At 35.4% G+C, this 15,368-nt stretch overlaps 1 long non-coding RNA gene across 1 annotated transcript in view; it reads right to left on the minus strand.

Annotated features, from left to right (window-relative positions):
* Positions 1 to 430: 430 nt before the first annotated feature.
* LOC129145152 (uncharacterized) overlaps positions 431 to 15,368 on the minus strand; it is a 64,202-nt gene continuing 49,264 nt past the window's right edge. The window contains exon 3 of the long non-coding RNA XR_008550292.1: positions 431 to 516. This is a non-coding gene — a long non-coding RNA (uncharacterized LOC129145152). The remainder of the gene's footprint in view (positions 517 to 15,368) is intronic.

Consider the following 15,368-nt stretch of genomic DNA (forward strand, 5'->3'; position numbering starts at 1 on the left):
AGGCTGCTAAGTAAGGGAGAAAAATGTGTAGAGCAGAAGTTTTCAAAATCAGCCCCAATTATACATCTGTGGCTCTAGAAGCACCCCACTCAGTTTGATTCATCACAAGATTTAATGATCTGACTACCAATGGCATTTCAATTTCTATTATTGAAATGCTTCCTTCTCAACAGCCAACCATTTCAACATGCTTTCCTGCCAGCTGCATTGCTACCGAGATAGCATGGTGTAGGAGCTGTTAACAGAGTATTACAGTCAATGTATGCTGGGAGACAATTCTCCAAGGGTCTTTCACATGTCTGAATTTCTTGCCAGCAGTGGCATTTATGAGATCAGAATTATCTTTTCAAACATTATCAAACAGCAAACAGTCTTGGAAGATCAAGATACCATCTCCCTTCAGAGTAAAGGTAATTATACTTACTGCCCATTAAAAAAGGTTTCCTTCCTCAGCTCAGGGTTCCCATAACACAGCTCATTCCAATGCAGGTGACAGCTGGCACTCTTCTCATCATTCTGTAGGAAGTAAGGTTCAGGAAAATGCTGTTACTATGACTACTTTTATTAATACTAGCAATAGCATCCTTTGTCTCTGACCAAGGGTTCTCAAGTTCTGTAAGTATTCATGAAACTATAGCAAGCCAACGTATTAGCTAGCAAAGTGTAAGTCTCACATACTTCATTCTTCCTGACAAGGCCCATATTGGAACCCTGGCTCTTTTGTTTACTAATTAAATGATGATAAGAAAGCTATTTAAACTCTTCAAGACTAAGTTTACTTAGCTTTGGGGAAAGCCTTAAGAGTTTAAGTATAACACAATATAATAACATGTAATTCACACATTAGTATAATGCCAAGCACAGAGAATGAGCTAAATAAATTTGCCTGCTACCTACTATGGCTCTTGTGTAATGAAGGAATTACTTGGAACCAGGAATCAACCCCCATTCTCCATTCTGTTTGATCTCAAAAGTTACTGTGCTCATCCAGGACTTGATTTTATCCACTATAAATTGAGACAGGTAAGTAAGGTAACCTCTAAGGGTCCTCTTGGCTTTAAATCTGAAACTTTGTCCAGCTTCTCCTCACCATCATCATTCTCTCCCTTAAAAGCACTTTCTCATCAGATTTTCCCAAGGGTATAATGAGATCAAGCACAGGGTCTGATTGGAACTAGAATGAAGCCTTGGCTTTGATCTACAGGAGAAAATCTGGCTGCCACGGAAGAGGGAGTTCCTTTGCTAAGGCCAGCTGAAGACAAAGCTATATAGTACTAGGGTCACTGATAACTAAAAGAACCTCTAATTTTAGGCTTTTCTCTTTAGCCCATAACCAGCTGTCTTTCCTGTTGAAGTTAAAAGAAGGGCAGAGACCATGAAAATGTAGAAGAGGCTGGGTATCAAAAATAGTGAAATATAATCAATAACTAGACTTCTTGCCTCATTCTATATTGCATCTGAGCAAGAAGACAAGTCCAGTCCTGCACACAGGAGACCATGTGATTCAGATTCATCTACCAACTGTCTCTAGGTCTCTGTTCACTGCTGGTACTACAAGAACACTGAACGAAGTGACACTAAGTTCCCTTCTGACCTTATAATTCTATGATTAACATCACTGAAACTTCTCACCTATGTAAATAATTTATCTGAATAGATGACTAAATTTGCATTAACCCACCATGGCTGAGAAATTAAATGAAGTGACAGAAAGCTCCAGATTGTACATAACCAGTAGTGTGTAACTATTGAACTCTCTCTGTCATCTTGACCTGGATTCTACTTTAGTTTCAATGTGCAGTCCAGCCTAAGGTGTGTCAGGTCTGGGTTCTGATGGGCAAGTCTTTGTGCATGTAAATATTCCACTTTTGGCCCATTTGTCCACATTGAGTGACTTTTCCAATAGCAATGATGCCCTTGCTCTCTCTTGCCCACAGATAGCTACTTTGTTCTTCTTAGAGTCAAGATGCACATGAGATGATTGACAGAATGAGGGCAAGCATGTGGAGTGGTAGCAAGGAGCACAAAGTAGACTGGACAATGACCAAAGCTCAAGGATGATCTCATTAACATTAAATTTCTAACCCACCAATGTCAGGAAATATAACTCTAATAATTGCAATGAAAAACATACCAGGTTTCTTCTCACAGCACATCATTGATATTTTTATTTTAACACTTAGCAAGATATATCCTTTTTAATATTTTGCAGTGCCTAAACTGATTTCTTCTGGACTACATCATTTTTATCTTTGCACCCACCTCTGTTATTCAATGTAAAATGCTTTGGAGCTGAGAAAGCCTGGTTTTAGATTATGGCCTTGCCATTTGTTAATTGTGTGACTTTAGGCAAGTATTTTAACCTCTCGGTCTTAATTACTATATCTGTGCAGTTAACATAGCAGTACCTACTTCACAGAGGGGCTGTTAGAATTTAGTGAAACAGTTTCTAAAATTCCAGGTACATTACCCAACATACTGTGAGATTTAATAAATTGTTTTATTATAACCAATCATCGTAAATATTTATTGAATAAAAGTTGTGGTTTCTTGATTGTTTACCATGTACCAGAACATAAGGTATTACTCCACACAAACTATATAAGAACTAGTATAGACCTCATTTTAAAAGCTGGAGGGACTGAGAAGAGAGAGAAGGAAATATCACAGGTCCCACTGTCAGTAAATATCAGAGCAGAATTTAAACTTATGTATTCATTCTCACTCAGAACCCAAGCTCCTACTAGCACACAAATAAACAAATGATTTGATTTCAGTAGAGATAGGGGTCCAAAGAGAATAACAGATGACTTGTTATGTTCTATAATCTTAAATCTCTTTATCTAGAATTATGCATCTAGCCATATTTACTAAATTTCTGTTACCAGTTTCAAAAGTCTTGAAGACATGGAAAACACATTCTAAATAATCTACTGCACAAATTAGTATGCAAATATTTCTACATTTTTTTGAATGCCAATGTCCATAGACAGAAAAAATAATTAGAAAGTTCATTAAATTTCCTTTGGTTTATATTTCAATGTCAGAGACATAGTTAAATATCATGCAATAGTTGTTTTTCTTTTTTTCTGTAAAAGTATTTGCTGTACTGGTCCCTGGAAGAAAAGAATGAAATGCAAAATTCTAACTGACAGATGGAATTTAAATACAGCTTTCTTATGAATAACCATTATTAAGCATACTGAAGAAATCTTTCCAGTAAAAAAGATATGTTTTTAACAGAGTTTGTTTGAAGAATTCATTTGCAAACAGTTCTTTGTAGTAAATCTTTGGCCCTCTTCCTATATTTTAAGGCTTTTCTCTTTGTTTTTCTTTGAAGATAGAGCAAAATGGGTTATAAATCTCCATAATGTAAGAAATACATTCTAATATAATTATTCAACCACTAGAAAAATCTTTTGATGCTTTAGGTTAAATAATAAAACTACAATTCAAGATGCAATGTCATTCATCATTCCAATAAGAAAAAAAAAAGTTTATTGTTCTCAGTGCTTTATGAAAGAAAAACCAAAACAAGGAGAAACATTTGCAAGATCTGAGAAGAAGTTAAGAGAATAATGTGAACCTAGCTGCTCCATGTCTCTGGCAGTGTGCAAAAGAAACAAATATTAAAATCAAAATAGAAGTTTTCTTTTTCTCAATTGTATAACAAACTAAGACAGATGATCCCAATTGGCTAGTTAGCCTACATTGGTATCACAGAGACCCAAGCTCCTTCAAAACTTGTGACTCAGCCATCTAAAGGTCTGCTTCCAGCAGACAGAAAGAGGAACAAGTGGAAATGGCATGCCATTTTTTCAAAAGGTCCAGAACTGGGGGCACAAAAGGTTAAGTCTCAGCACTATGAAGCTAATGGCAGCCACTGCAGCAAGAGTTCAGTCCTGGCCAACTAACCCACATGGTGCAGCAGACCTCTCTTCTCTCACCCACTGCTCCCCTCAGCAGTGTATTTCAGTAGATCTGCCTGTTCTGCTCCCCACTCTGTCTCTAGTGAATCCTCTCACTCCCTGCACCACTGGCCTACATCCCAGTATGTATGCATAAATAAATAAATATTTGTTAAAAAGGTCCAGAAATGGCACATATCACCCCGACCACATTCACATTCCTATGGATTGGAACTCCGACATATTGTTACACATCAATACAAAGAAGCCTGGGAAATACAGTCTAGCACAGGAAAAAGAGCAAGTATTTGATTAATAGCACACAGTCTTTTCCACACTTTCTGTGGCCTATTATATCCACATCACTCCAGAGGTGAAAGAATTCAAACATAAAATTTCTAAGGAGTCCTGTGATAGGTTATTTTTTTTGTTTGTTTCCATTAGGCCTTTTTAAAACACCCCATGTTCCAGAATATTATAAGCAATAATTTACTTATTATACAATAATATGATATAGGATAACTAGAATCAATGTGCATTTCTCTTTGTTCCATAAATAAAAAGTCTTCTCATTTTGGACAATTTTTGCCAGAGTTCTCTTTTATTTTATGAGAATAAGAATATTAAATGATTAGGGAAATAGAAATGCTATTTCTAATAACATCCCACATTCAGGAAGGTCAACTCCTACACCATTCTATTTTAATGAAAACACTTTTCTAAAGATGTACAAAGGAGATTCCAGCAAGTCCTTCCTTGGATGTCCAACAACCCTCACTGTCAGGAAATTCTTTCTTGTCGTTAATTTAAATTTGTTATCCTATAGCTTAAGCCCAGTTTTTTTTTGAATTTTTCTTACACATAGAAAACAGATGTTCTTTTATGTTTAGTGTATTACACATTCCCATATTTCTACATTTAGCCTTCTCCTTAGCAAACTGAATAATTCCAGAACTTTTCCCCCACAGGTCCCATGCCCAAACTCTTTAATTGCATTTATAACTCTCCTTAGAAATCTCTCCAACTTTCCCATGTTCCCTTTCAGTCCTCATGGTCCAGAATGAGATCCTCATAACGTAGCCAATTTTAATAAGTACCTACTCTATGAGAGGACAGCATACATAGAAAATCAATCTAATTCCCAAGAAAATGATATCCTATCAACATTAAAATAAAATCTCATCACTATATTTTATACTTTTCTTGCCAGTTGCTGCTTTCACATTTGTCAGCCCTAAGGCATAAGTCTTAGCTCTGTCCAAGTTTCCAGTTCCAGAATTGGCAAAGCCATATAGTTCCTTCTCAAGTCATCCTTATCTCAGAGAAGTCAACACTTTTCCCCACAAATGTTCTGAATCTTTCACATGTTCACAAGGAAGGCACTTCAAATATTTTGCATTTCAATGGCCCCTTACATTCTACAAAACGCTTTAACTGTATAATGTCTTCTCATTGACCCTTCACAACAATCCATGAGGTAAATTACACTTTTCATTTGAAAAAAAAGAGAATCCCAGTGTTTGTTTTAACACAACTGACTAGTTCTTGAAAATAAAAGGATAACATTCAACTTCTGTCAATGTGAATAACATAATTTGAAAAAGAGACTATTAAAGGATGGCTTGAAATATAACTCCAGTGTCATAAGGTTAAATTTTTATACATAGATTTCATAAAATATAAGCCCTGACCATGGGTCAGTAAGTTATAAATGCATGTATTCTTGACAGAGAAGATAATGTGATTGCTGCATAACAAATGCTAAATAAGTGTGCGTCTTAGCAAATCATCATCATTCACTCTGTAATTATTTGTAGAGCTTACCAAAGTTCTCGTCAACTCAGTTACACTCATGGCTTGACCACGGTAAGAAAATACCACACATGTAAACAGCTATCAGCCTTGATAAAACTATCAACTTTTTGATCTGTATGACTTTTTTTTTCAGTTGAGTTTTTTAAGGATTTGTTTGCATCTTTTCAGAAAAACTTGTTAAGTGGAAATTAAAATGCATTTCCTGAGACTTTGAAAACACTTCCTATTTAGCTTGAACTTCCATTGCAAACAAACTGATTTCACATATGGCTTATTTCTAATAGAAAATTGAGTTTATTAATTTGGAACTCTTCAGGTATTTTTCGTTAACCCTCTAATATTTCCCAATAATACCATTATTATCCATTAATCTCTTATCCAAATGAGAGTAATGGTAATTAAAATAGAGCAAACCTCACTTATCCCATATTTGTATAAGTTTTACTGGCAGCTTATTTTAGTCAGAAGAGCATGTGATTCTTAAAGATTCTCTCCTTATCCACTTGATTTTATAAAATTCTTCTTTTGGAAAGTTTCTAACATCAAGTAACTATCAATACATATTTCCTTTTTCTCATTCTGTTAAAAGATTTTCAACTATGGAATTTCCTCTCCAGGGCTAGATGGGACTTTAAATCTTTAGCAACTAATAGATTTTAATTTTCTCTGGTGTTCTGGGCAATATATATTTTAATTATGTTTATATGATTTATCAAGGGATTCTTGCTTAGACTAATACGTCTAAAATAGATATCATATATGTGGTATTCATTTTTGAATCTAATTATTTGGCAAACTTATTAGCTTACAAGAGAGACATTTAATTTTGCAACATAATTTCACATTCTTATTCTGAATTGTTTCATATATTTAGCTTTTGTCTTAATTAGAAGTATGTTAAAAGTAATTCATGAGATGAATATAAATTTAGAATTCTCTTTTCTTTCACACAAAGTATAAACTTACAACCCATACTTCTTGCCAATATGCTGTTATCGCATTGTTGCCTCATCTGCCACTTTTTATTTAATTAAAATGTTATAATTTTAACAATAGTTAAAAATTTAAATAAGGTGTTTACATCTTTCAAATGTTAACATTATTTTTATGCTAAAATTTATGTATTGTGTTAAAGATGTATGTTTTAAATCAAGTTTAAAACTTGGATGCAGTGTTTTATATTAGTAGTTAAAGAATGGGATAAATTACTATAGGTCTTTCAACCAGAAGGACATGCTTATGAGTTTCACTATATATTCATTTCTGGCCCTAATATCCATAACTGGACTTCCAAATGGGTTAATATTTGCAACCCAAAGGCTGCCTTTGAGTGTGGAGTTTGGTTTTGATGGAACAAGCTGAGCAACAGGACTCTCTTGCTACATGTTTTATGTAATTTCACATTTAGAGAGTTTGCTCCTCGGAAATCACCTCCCTCTTTCATTTTGGTTGCTCTGTCTTTGGGCATTTGAATTTAATTTTGGTTACTCATGCCTTGGAAGTGAGAGAAAACAATAAAGGAATATGACTCTGCGACCAACTTCTACAATCCCAGAGGTGTGGATCACAGAGATATCATGCAGACACGCTCTGCTTATGGGACTGCCACAAAAAGCTTATATAGAAAGTGGCTAGGGATAGTCACTGGTGTCTGTGCCTTTCTATCTAGAAGTTTTGTATCTGAAAACTTAAGTCAATCTGTATCACATTCACTAAGTAAGCAAAATCTTTTCAAGTTCTGTCATTTAACAATTGACTTTTATGGAGGCTGTAATTTCTAAGCCAAAATCTTGGTGCGAAGCTGTTACAGATGCAGTTAGTTGTTTTCCTGTAAATCAATGTTTAGCATGACCCACTATTGAAGACAGAAAAATGTTGGGAGAGATGCCTGTATATTAGTAGATGTATTCAAAAAACCTTTCTTAATCGGTTCATTTCTATCTCAAGTAGAAATTAGAGCAAGATAGAGATGGAAATGGGAAATATAAGATGTGGGAAGAGAAACAGCAAAGGATTGGCACCTTCCTTTCCAGATAGATAAACAATATTGACCTCGCCACAAAAATATATACCATGAACGTGAAAAAATAACTACTAATGATAGACAGAACACCACCACAGGGGATAAGTCAATTATACTTAAATTTACTATCATGTATGTGCCAGATAATAGAGACTATTCACCTCCTTAGAGACTTATGGGGCAAAATATCTGGCTATAATTTAGAAAATACATATTTTTATAAAAGAAATGTACTACTTATTAGTTAGGTAGTTGCCAGGATTGATTGCAGTAGGGGAACAAGATATGTCAAGGGTGAAAAGAAAAAAGGTCAAGAATGAGAATTTGGGGCCTCCCTGGTGGCGCAGGCGGTTGAGCGCTGCTCTGTGAAGCTGTCCACAGCCTCTGCAGTGCAGGTTCGATCCCAGTCGGCCAGCAAGAATCCCACATGGTGAAGCAGACCTCTCCTGTCTCGCCCACTGCTCCCCTCAGCAGTGTACTTCATCAGTCTGCCTGTTCTGTTCCCCGCTCTGTCTCCGGTGAATCCTCTATCCCTCCTGTGCATCTGGCCTGTACCACGGTTCTTGTATAAATATTTTTTTAAAAATCCAGGTTTAAAAAAAAAAAAGGAACGAGAATTTGGCTACTCAAAAGGAGGAGGTAGGCACATGGGTGGAAGACATAAAATAGATTGGGAAAGCATTTTTCACAGAAGATGTTCTCATATGTTATTACTCAAGTTAAATATACTTTTCTCCTCTGGTTTTTATTTAGGGTTTGAAAGTTCCTGATTCTGATCAAATAATCAATGAATCCATGTGGTAATAAATAGTGGAGTAGGAACCTCAGGCCAATGATGTCAACCTAAAGCTCTGAATTTTTTTAATTGATTTTATTTATTTATGCATACAACAGCTGGGGTATAGGCCAGAGATACGGGGTAGAGGGAGGGGGAAAGGATTCACCAGAGACAGTGTGGGGGCAGAACATGTGGATCCACTGAAACCACTAAAATACACTGCTGAGGGGAGCAGGGCAAGATAGGAGAGGTCTGCTGCACCATGTGGGTTATCTCCAGGGCCAGGGACTAAACTCATGCTGCATTGGCTAGCGATAGCTTGATAGTGCTGAGACTCAATCCTTGTACCACCAGGGAGGCCCAGTCCTGGATTTCTTGAAGAGAGTACCACCTTATTAGAGGGCAGTATGCAAAGTTGGGATATTGTTTATCACCTTATAGAGTCATTGATATCCTTGGGATTTGAAGGCTGATTCTCAGATGAAAATCTGTGCATTCATATGCTAATGATTTGACAAAGAAACAGAAACCATACATGAAAATAAGAGTTTGGTTTCTGGACAGAAATAGGAAAAAGGAAAATAAAATAAGTATCAATCTTCAATCATGAAATTTAAAATGCAAACTTTGAGTCTTTCCTCCCCTTTTTTTTTTTTGTTCTGCCTTTCTTCTTCTTTTGAAACAAAAGAAAACTTAAAGCACAAAGGTTTTGCCAGCCCAGCAAGCAGATTCATGGCCCAAGACCCTGAATGTTTTCCAGGTCCCCATTCTTCTTTAACTTAAACTGGAAAAGCCAGACGGGAACGGTCTTTTCATGGAGTCTCAGATCTCTGCCACATTACTTACATTGTGTGGGAAAAGAGCTGGGCCTGATAAAGGATTCTTGCTAATTTATAATGATGATAATGTTTTCCATTCAGCCTTCAAGATGTAAACAGATGGGCCCTGTGTACATTTTTCTTGATTTCCGCTCCATGAGACATTGAGCGCGATGTCTTGGTCTGGATTCCTGGTGTGAGATGTAGAAAAGAGATTTTTCATGCTTCTTATAGAAACTGAAGGATAATGACTCAGGAAGAGTCACTTACAGAGTTTAGGGAATATTGGTGGCTGTTTCATTGTTCTTTTCACAGCAGTCTAGAGGGCAAAAGTTTATCAGAAGGGGAGAAAAAAACCTGAGGGTTAAATGGAGCTGAGTAGGAATTCGAATATGCTTAAATGAAATTTTCTCTTGGGCTTTAATTCTAGCCTTTGATTTGCATTTTTCTAAAAAAAAAAAAACTAAATGATGTTTTAAATACAGCAGTCCTTTTGTATCCTTCATTTAATCACAAACCTTTGACTTTGGGCATTGTTAATAACATTAAATATTAGGCTTACATTGTTAGCTTAATAGTAAGTGGAAAGGATGGTTTTGTAATTGTATGATTTTTCTCACTCAAGCCTTTTCTTTTAATAAGTCTGTTTAAAAATTCAAGAGATAGTCTAATATTAGGGTACAGACTATAGAGAAACTACTCATCCAAGAAAGAGGCATAGCCAATGCAAATCATATAAAATCTTGAAGTAAATGAGTTCTACTTACTGAATTTATCCTTGAAAATTATTGGAATGCCACCTAAAATGTGTGTTAATTAGCCATACATTATCTTAGAATTTCTAAATACTACAAATCAGTCTTTAGATAACATTTGAAAATAAACCCAATAGAATTAAACGTCACTAACATGCTATTGAATCTTCGACCCAAATAATTTCAAACTAGGTCGTTTTAAATATAAAATTAACTGTGTTGAATTGTTACATTTAACTTACCAATATATTATTAATAAGGGTTGTTTAATTTTTCAGAATTTTTTTTTTACTTTGAGAATTTCTAATTCTTTTTGCCCTAATAAGCTGGACTCTACATGTTTTCTCCTGAGTATCTGTGGACCCACAGGGAGCTGGCCTAAAGTCTTCAATCCTTTCTAGTCTGAATAAAGGTGTCCATTCAAACCACTATCTTGAGAAATGGTTCAAACTTAAGAAATGGCCACATAACAGCTTATAGAAAGAATGTTTAGTAATATTAACTGATTTGTGTGCAATACTGTAGAGCAATTGGAATGAGAAAACTAAGTTAATCTGAGCAAATTATATCTACACAGCTTTTCTCTTAGTAAAAAGAAGAAATGTCTATATTTATGTCTATTTGCAATCAATATAAATAGACACAAAATGGGTAACAACATTACTATACCAACAATTATTTGTTATCAATCAATATTCACTTTCTCCTTCTTTGATGATAGGATTGAGTTCAGATTGGCAAATGTACTTTGTTATAAACATAATATATGGTTAGTAGGGCCATTTGCCTAGATTCTACTAGATGAGAGCAGAAGTGATAGAGACGCCAGTCTCAGGTCTTCTCCCTAAAATTGATTTGTGCAAATGCTCCCAGGCTTTGTTGGAAAATAGTAACAACTGAAATTGCCCCTGTAGACCCAGAGACCACAGATAGTGATGAGGATGGCAACATCTTCTTACCAGCTCTGGGTCACATGACTCTGAGTTGTTGAAAGGGAAACAGACAATTCTATCATTTTTGATGATTTTTTTTAAGATTTGTTTTTTTATTTATACAAGAACCAGGATACAGGCCAGAGATATGGGGGGTAAGAGGATTCACCAGAGACAAAGTGGGGAACAGAACAGGCAGACTGACTGAAATACTCTGCTGAGGGGAGCAGCAGGCAAGAGAGGAGAGGTCTACTCACCATGTGGGTTGCTCCGAGGCCGGCGGGGATCGAACCAGCACTGCAGAGGTTGCAGACAGCTCCACAGCACTGCGCTCAACCGCCTGCACCACCAGGGAGGCCCCTGATGATTATTTTGGATTCTTTATGTAACAGCATTTTAGTCAGCGTTCAATTTATCACAGCACATATTAGGAAGAATAAAATCATAGGAGTAATTTTGAAAGATACCAAGCCAATGAGAAATTGTCTATGACTAGAACAACCAAATATTTTAAAACAAATTATGCATAGTTCATAGGGCCTTTTTGACCCCCCACACACACACACACACACAAAAAAATATTATTACTTGATGACTCCCTTTACAATTTTTTTTAAAAATCTAATTCTAATTGCCTATGGTTGTTTTTCAGCTACTGAAATTAAAGAATGGCCTTTTTGTCATTTTACCTTTTATTTATTTATTTATTTATTTAATTATATAAACAGTCTTTGATATTAGGATGGGAATTAATAGACTAGAAAAAATAACAGGGTTAACAACATTCCTCAAGTCTACTGTAGCTGCCTTATATCAAATCCAAGAGTGAAATATACCATGCCTTACCCTATGAGGTTTTAGAGTAAATTCAGTAGGTGTCCATGATATGTATAAAAGAAAACTAGAAAAAATATCACATAATACATAATATAAAGCATTATTATTATCACTGTTTCCATCTAGAATTTTCTTTTTTTCAAATTTTGGCAGTTGAGATCTAAGAAAGTGAGGCAAAACAGGCTTATACAAGAAAAATGAAAAGTATTTCTGAAGTTAGAATATTTATATCCCCAAAATGTCTAAATTTAAAATTTAAGTTATACTTTATTCTCAAAAAACTCATAATTAGTGACCTCCCCAGTGGTGTAGCGGTTGAACGCTGGGTTATGAAGCTGCCCACAGCCTCCGCGCAGCACCAGTTTGATCCCCGGCCACCAGGTGAGGGTTCCACATGGTGCGCAGACCTCTCCTGCATCCCGCTGCTCCCCTCAGCAGTGTATTTCATCAGTTTGTCTGTTCTGCTCCCCGCTCTGGCTCTGGTGAATCCTCTCACCCTCCCGCGCTTCTGATTGTACCCAGTGCTTGTATAAATAAATAAATAAATCTTTAAAAAAACACAAACAAACTCATAATTATACACACACACATAAATTTTTAAGGGTATATAAATGTAAACAAGTGGGAACATAAACCCTTACAAATCATTTAATATGATATTAAATAATACATATACTTTCAATAGGTTTATTTTCTTACATAAATATTTGGTTTAAAAAATTGCATAGCTTATAATTTAGTGACCATGATCGATAGAAAACTAAATATAATTCATAGCTAAATATAAAGATAAATGGTCATTTATCTTGATTTTTTCAAAAGCAAGTTCAACCACATAGTGTCTCTTTTTATTCATTTTATTTAGAGAAGATATTGGGGAATTTTTTCTGTAAAGGGGCAGATTATCAATGATTTATACTTTGGGTCATATAAACTTTGCTACAACTACCTAACCATTACTTCGGTGCAATCAGCCATAGATGATATGGAAATGAATGAACAAATCTGTTTTCTAGTAAAGCTACTCATGGACACTGAACTTTTAATATCTTATAATTTTTACATATCATGAAATAATGCCCTTTTGATTTTTTTCCCAAACATCTAAAACTTTAAGGCTAATTTTTAGCTCACAGACCTGATTAAAACAAGATATGGGTGGCATTGTACCCTTAGACATAAACTGCCAATCTTTGATTTAGAATGGTCACAAAATCCTACACACACACACACACACACACACACACACTGATTAGTAGTTCCATTTACCTACGTAGGATGAAGGTTAAATCTCTACTTCATTTCAGTCAATTAAAAGGATTAGAAAAGGTAATCAAAATTCACTCTTTCAACATTAGTAAGATCCTACTGAGTATCAAGCACACAATACATATATTCTCTGCTTCACGGAAGTTATGATCCAGTGTGTGGAAATGAAATTAACAAATAACTCAGCAAATCAAAATGCACTGTCTAATTTAATTCAAAAATTTAAAAAACTATAGATTTCAAGATAGCTTAACTCAATTATTAATGAAAATTCTACATTGTCAATCAAAATGTTCTAATGAGGAAACTGAGCATATTGAGTTATAAAATTTTAGGTGAGTAGATCAAAGGAATTGTCCAAGCTTGATCATCTATAAGTGCTGTTCTGATCAAGAGTTTGGCCACATTAGGAATTACTTGCATTAGCCATATAATCTACACCAACTAATTCACTACACTTCTCCATTTCATGATAATCCCATTCTTCCCACTGGGAGGGGCATACTATAAACTCACAATTTATAGTATAGCCTCTGCTCTGAGACACCATGTGTTATATGATAGAAGGAAACTTAATCAAACACCAAGATAAATTTTTATTGGCGTCATTGAAACATAGAAACATAGTGATCTTCAATCATTCCTTTTTATTAATCTAACTTTTACCCTAAAAGGGGGAAAAGCACTCTATTATACTGACCATAATGTCCACGCGCATTTCCTTTTAGTAAGTGATCCTTCTATATAAAGATAACTTGTTAGCTAGGACTGTTCACTGGGAAGAAGAAGCTAGAAGCAAATTAAACTTTTCCAGAATAGTAGTAGAAAGCTGACTTTCAAGTATTTTCTAAGTGCAGTTAGCATAGAAAAAAAAATAATTATATAACTCTTCAATATATACTGTGCTCAAGTTTAGTTTAAAATTGCTCAGAAAATAAAAAAATAAATAAAATTGCTCAAAAGAATAATAAAAAAAGATTCCTTTACAACGGTCAGATATCAAAATAATCTTTCCTAAGAGCATGTTGAAATAATTAGAGCAAGGTACAAATCATATTATGTTAAATAACTCTTATAGCATCTAAATTATAGAGAGAAGAGAGAATTGACAGTCCTCTCAAGCAGTAGCAAACTTCAGAAATAATAAATCATGGGCCTCCCTGGTGGCGCAGGCAGTTGAGCGCAGTGCTGTGAAGCTGTCCGCAGTCTCTGCAGTGTCGGTTCGATCCCCACCGGCCACGGAGATACCCACATGGTGAGGCAGACCTCTCCTGTCTTGCCCACTGCTCCCCTCAGCAGTGTATTTCGTCAGTCTGCCTGTTCTGTTCCCTGTTCTGTCTCTGATGAATCCTCTCACCCTCCTGCACATCTGGCCTGTACCCCAGATCTTGTATGCATAAATAAATAAATCTTTTAAAAAAAAGAAAAAGGGGAAGGAAGGAAGGAAGGAAGGAAGGAAGGAAGGAAGGAAGGAAGGAAGGAAGGAAGGAAGGAAGGAAGGAAGGAAGGAAGGAAGGAAGGAAGGAAGGAAGGAAGGAAGGAAGGAAGGAAGGAAAGAATCATGAAGGAATCATGTATTTGAGCATTTCCTCTAATGTGTTTCACAGATCACTAATCCCATATATGGTCCACAAGGAAAAGATATATAACCAAGTAATTTGGGGAAATACTAATGCAATATTTCTTCCAAAAGGGTTAAAATGTGCAATAGTGCATTAATCATTCTGAGAAATACTACATTTAAGTAAAAAATTAAATTTATTTAGCCAATTGCATCCCTAACTATTTGACCTTCGACCAATCTCACCCATCACATCCCCTTATAATAATCACATGGAAATATTTAGAAAATTTGCCCTAAAGCAAAAGTCAACACATGTTTTCTGTAAAGAACTAAGTAACAACTACCTTAGACTCTGAGTTCCATATGGTATCTGTAGCAACTACTCAACCTTACCTTTGTAGCATGTAAATAATCATAATTAATATGTAAATAAAAGTGTATGGCCATAATCCAATAAAACTTCATTTACAAAAACACAGTACACCAGATAGTTTGCCAGCACCAGAAATGGAGATATGATCATCATTCTTCCAGAAATAGAAGCTGCAAGTTCATTATCTTTATCAACTATGATTCATCTTCAAGAGTTGTCCAGGAAGCAAAAGCCACAAGGAGCTTTTTGCACTTTACTGTGACATAAAAAGACATAGGCAAGCAGTGATCCTTTTT

The sequence above is a fragment of the Talpa occidentalis genome, unplaced genomic scaffold (genome assembly GCF_014898055.3).
Source record: "Talpa occidentalis isolate TD23 unplaced genomic scaffold, MPIMG_talOcc4v2.1 talOcc4.9, whole genome shotgun sequence".
In the NCBI taxonomy this organism is placed as follows: Eukaryota; Metazoa; Chordata; class Mammalia; order Eulipotyphla; family Talpidae; genus Talpa; species Talpa occidentalis.